Raw genomic sequence first — 5,569 nt, 5'->3', positions numbered from 1 at the left:
ATGGTTTGAACAAGAGAAAAATTATAAAAGACGAAGAGAAATAAAAAAATAGATATGAAATATTATATAAAATAATAAAAAATAAAAGATGTATATTATTATTTTTTATTAGTATTATTATGATTATTAATTATCATTTTTATTTCATTATCAAAATATAAATTTGTTTATATTATTATTATTAATTGTAATATTTAATTTTATTAATTTTTGTATTATTATTATATATGTATAGACTTTTTCCACTTTATCTATATATATATATATATATATATTTATATATATATATATATATATATATATATATATATATATATATATATATATATATATATATATATATATATATATATATATATATATATATATATATATATATATATATATATATATATATATATATATATATATATATATATATATATATATATATATATATATATATATATATATATATGAGGAAGGAAAATCTAAAAGGGAAAAAGTATGACATCAGATTTGACCTAATTTTTTCTGTGCTCCCCTGTTATCTATCGCTGGAAACAAATAGCGGCTAGGGTTGTCTCTGTTGTTACATTCCCAAGCTTTCTTCTGTTTTGTCAAATCCTTTCACCTTGACTCCCCTTTCCATCATGTTCACAATCTTCTTCATGCTACTTCTGTTTTCGTTTCTAAGCAGATGGAGATCAAGGGAATTAACCCTGAATTTGTCATTCTTTAAGCGTCACTTGTCATGAAAGTTGAGTGCTTTCTTGACCTAATTCAGATAAATCATGTTAGGATTTTTGTATTAGTTGAAGAAAGCATTCAAATTCATGATAAGTGATTACACAAGAATATGTCAACCGAATTCCTTACGCCACTTTCACAAGGGGTTATGTACAGCACAATTATTCACACTAGAGTTGCAGAAGACGGTAAAGGTTTGTATTCTGAAATTATTATGCCAAGGGAACTTTTCATTGCTGATATTATTTCAAGAGAATTTTTCATAATCTTTTGATCTATAATAGTCTAGTTTATGGCTTTTTCATTACTGATAATTTACTAAAAGCTATTGGTTTTGTAAATGAAATGATATTGAATCGTCTCGAACGGACAAGGTGCCGGCAGGGGACTTACTGTCGGATCTGATGTAAATACCATGCCGATAGCCGGAATGTGATCGATCCGGCTTCAGCACAACCTTATATATATAGACAGGAGAGGAAGAAAGGGAAAAAAGGTTAACTTTTCTGATAAGATCGCAGTAATTAGTAGTAAACAAATAATGTTATTTTCCCCTTTCTCTGCATAATCGTTTGTGTTACTTCAAGTGCTTCAGAAGCTAACCAAACTGGTTTATGTTTTTAACGTAGTTTCCACTTTTCAAACCACGGTTTCAAAAGTACAGAGACAGTTAGAAGAAGCATAAAAAACTACCCACATCATGTATAATACTTAAAAATCAGAAGCTAAATTAACATCTTCCGAGAGTATCAGTCAACATAACCTAATCTTATTGAATCAAATCTAAAACAATTTAAATGCAAAATAGAGTTTTAATAACTTAACTACTAACAATCTCTTCCTTAAATCAAATACTTAAGAAAACATCTAGTTTACTTCTTATGTTAAACATACTTTTAAACTTCAGAAATTGTTGTATTTTGAGTGGCTTAATCATTATATTAGCTACTTTACTATGAGTATTACGATAGTCCAATTTGATTATTCCTTTAGTTATATTAATCCTATTTATTCAATATAGGAGGAGCATAAAGGTTGTTTCCCTGTATATTTGATTCATGATTTTCATCTAACTTTCCAATCCTCCTAAATTTACGAGAGAGATATAATTGTTGCACAGAAATCCTTCATAATTTTTTTGTTGGCATTGAAGTTAACCGTAGGAGTATGTTGTATCTAGGGTTAAATATATTTTTAGTTCCTAGACTATCAAATATTTGTTTTTAGTCTATCTTTCAAAGTAAGGTATATTTTAGTCTTCATTCTTAAGGAAATCTTAATTGTTGATCTTCTAAAACTAAAACCAGTAAAGAAGGACTAAAATGTATATATTTGTATAACAGTACTTATTATTGAATATAGTGTCCTATAATATTTATTGGAGTATGTACCAATTGTACCAATCACCTTAATTTTTCTTTTATAACCGGTCTTATTTTTCATGTATTTGAAAGTAATGCATAATTAGAATTTGTTTATATTTCAAATTTTGATAGAGTTTGATATCAAAATTGAAAAATGAACATATATATTATTTTTAAATTAATTGTGGTAAATTTTTTGACTTGTGAAATATATTTTTTACTATTGAATTGTATATATCGTTTGATCATTTTTAATATATCGTTTGATCATTTTTAATTCAAATATCAGTTTAAAACATAGTTTAACAAATACAAATAAATTAATGTCATTGGTGAATTCAAATAAGTATATATATTCATTTTCAAATTTAAACATCAAAATGTATTAAAATTAATGATAATTTTCAAATTTAAATATCAAAATGTATTAAAATTTGAGATAAGATGAATTTCAATTTTGTATTAAAGTTTAGAAACGAAATATGTTTATCTTGTTTTCACTTTTTATATTTATGTTATTCACGATATATTTATAACTAAATCTAATGTTGTTCTACTATTTAGAATGAATATAAAATAACTAATTTATAAACTTATATAAGTTTTCTCTTAATCATGACTTACTGTTATTTAGTGGTTATGTTTATCACCCGAACATAAAATAAATATTATAACTGTGAACGACTTCACATAACAATTCCTCCATCTTTTTTAACATGTATGTATGTATATGTAAAGAGCTGTTGTAGATCTAAATCATACTTACTTCTTAATATTAATGTCGCATAAGTTTATGTTTGGATTAAACAATAAATTTTAAAATTTGAAAAAAAAAATTGGAGGTGAAATCGTTTGAACAAGATAAAGATTATAAAAGATGAAGATAAATAAAAAAGAGATATGAAATATTATAAATCATAATAAAATATAAAAGCCGTATATTATTATTTTTTATTAGTATCATTATTATTATTTCATTATCAAAATATAAATCTGTTTACACAATTATTATTAAATGCAATATTTAATATTAATAATTTTTTTGTATTATTGTTATATCATGTATGTATAGACTATGGATGCCGATATATATTTCAATAATTTTTTATAACGGATAAAGTGTTACTGTTTTATTGGTCACACGCGGTCATGGGCTGTTGTCAAAAGTGGTAAAATTTTTTTATTAAAATAATATTTTTCTATCTATATATGTACGAGGAAGCAAAATTTAAAAGGAAAAAAATATGACATCAGATTTGACCTAATTTTTTCCATTTTGGTACTCCTCTGTTATCTATTGCTGGAAACAAATAGCGGCTAGGGTTGTCTCTCTTGTTGCATTCCCAAGCTTTCTTCTGTTTTGCCAAATCCTTTCACCCTGACTCCCCTTTCCATCATGTTCTCAATCTTCTCCACGCTACTTCTATTTTCGTTTCTAAGCAGATGGAGATCGATGGAATAATTAGCCCTGAATTTGTCATTCTTTAAGCGTCACTTGTCATGAAAGTTGAGTGCTTTCTTAACCTAATTCAGAAAAATCACGTTAGGATTTTTGTATTAGTTGAAGAAAGCATTCAAATTGATGATAAGTGATTACACAAGAATATGTGAACTGAATTACTTACGCCACTTTCGTAATGGGTAGTCAACAAAGCCTGATCTGGTAATGTACAGCCCATTTATTCACACTCTATTTAAAGGTAGAGTTGCAAAGGAGGGTTATGGTTTGTATTCTGAAATTATTGCCAAGAGAATTTTTCATAATCTTTTGATCTATAATAGTGTAGTTTATGGCTTTTTCATTGCTGATAATTTACCAGAAGCTATTCATTATGTAAATGAAATGATATTGAACTCTCTCGGACCGACAAGGTGCCGGCAGAGGACTTACTGCTGGATCTGGTGTAAATACCGTGCCGATAGCCGGAATGTGATCGATCCGTTTCAGAAGAACCTTAATCAATATAAAGGTTAATCTTATGTTCGGATTGGGCCTTCAGTGATCCATCGGTACAGCTACTATCCCTATATAGTCAGGAGAGGAAGAAAAGGAAAAAAAAGGTTAACTTTTCTGATAGAACTTATACTTTTTTAATCCCTTTACTAGATTTCGCTGATTTGATGGTGGGAGTGTTTTTGATTTTACAGTACCGATGGTCGGAGTGTTATTTTGACAGGTACCTTTTCTCTGAGGTTGAGAACTTAATATCCTGCGCAGTTATGGTGATAATGGGACCATGGAAGAACATTTTGAAACTCACCATGGAATTCGGGGTGGATGTTTATACCTATAATTTCTTGATAGATGCATTATGCAAAGAAGGAAAGGTCAAAGAAGGCAAAAATGTGTTAGCTCCAAACAAGCCAAAATCCTGTTAGCTGATATGAAGAAAGCTGGTGTAAAACTTCTTATTGTTATCTTAACACATTAGTGTATGGGTATTTCTTAGTTAATGAAGTGAAAAATGGGAAACATGTATTCAAAGTTATGATTCAAATGGGAGTAACTCCTGGCTTTTCCAGCTAAAATGTCACGATTAATGGACTAATGAAAGAGTGGATGAGGCCCTGAATCTCTTTCAGGAGCAGTATGGTTCCTGAGATAGTGACTTATACTTCTCTTATCGATGGTTCATGCAAATGTGAAAGAATCTCTTCTGTTTGGATCTTATTGATGAGATGTATGATTGAAATCAACAACCAGATAGCTTATCTGTATTTTAGTAATGATTTTAATGTATTGCTGTGTTTTTAATCTATTACCATAGAACTTCTAGTACGGTGAAAGACAAGATCGCATGAATTTATAGTAACCAAAGTAATGTTATTTCTCCTTTCTCTGCATAATGGTTTGTGTACTTCAAGTGCTTCAGATGCTAACCAATCTGGTTTATGTTTTTAATGTAGTTTCACTTTTTATACCACGTTTTCAAAAGTAGAGAGATAGTTACAAGAACCAGGATATTGGCAAACATTCTTTTGTCAAAACATATAAATAACAATAAAATAGTTAAACTAAATATTTAGGCACAATGAGAGATGTCATATAAATGAAGCATAATTTTTCTTGGTAATGACCAAACCATAAATATGTTATCATCTACACCCAACATGCGTTAACTCTAGCAGGTAAATTAGATATTTTCTAAATCTCAACTGATACTTATTATCTATTGTAAACTGGAGTAAGTAATCTAAAGAAATATGTATAAGTATAAAACTACTCACATCATTTCTCATAAGGGTGATTATCTGAAAATCAAGAACTAAATTTTAGCATCTTTATCCCTAGAGAATCAATTAACATGACCAAGTCTTATTGAATCAAATCTAAAACAACTTAAATATAAAATAGAAGTTTAAATAACTTAACTACTAACCATTCCTCCTTTGAACACTAAATGTTTAAGAAAACATCTAGTTTACTTTTGAGACTTCAATCATGTCTAATATACTTCTAAACTTCACAAATTGTT

General features: G+C 28.0%; 1 long non-coding RNA gene across 1 annotated transcript; it reads left to right on the top strand.

The window, feature by feature from the left end:
- Positions 1 to 3,043: 3,043 nt before the first annotated feature.
- LOC128193660 (uncharacterized) lies at positions 3,044 to 4,850 on the top strand. Its single transcript, XR_008245073.1, has 2 exons — positions 3,044 to 4,154; positions 4,242 to 4,850. It is a non-coding gene; the product is annotated as an uncharacterized LOC128193660 (long non-coding RNA).
- Positions 4,851 to 5,569: the final 719 nt, after the last annotated feature.

This window comes from Vigna angularis, chromosome 8 (genome assembly GCF_016808095.1).
Source record: "Vigna angularis cultivar LongXiaoDou No.4 chromosome 8, ASM1680809v1, whole genome shotgun sequence".
Taxonomy (NCBI): domain Eukaryota; kingdom Viridiplantae; phylum Streptophyta; class Magnoliopsida; order Fabales; family Fabaceae; genus Vigna; species Vigna angularis.
Note: the sequence above shows the minus strand (reverse complement) of the source record. Positions and strands in the feature narration are given on the sequence as shown.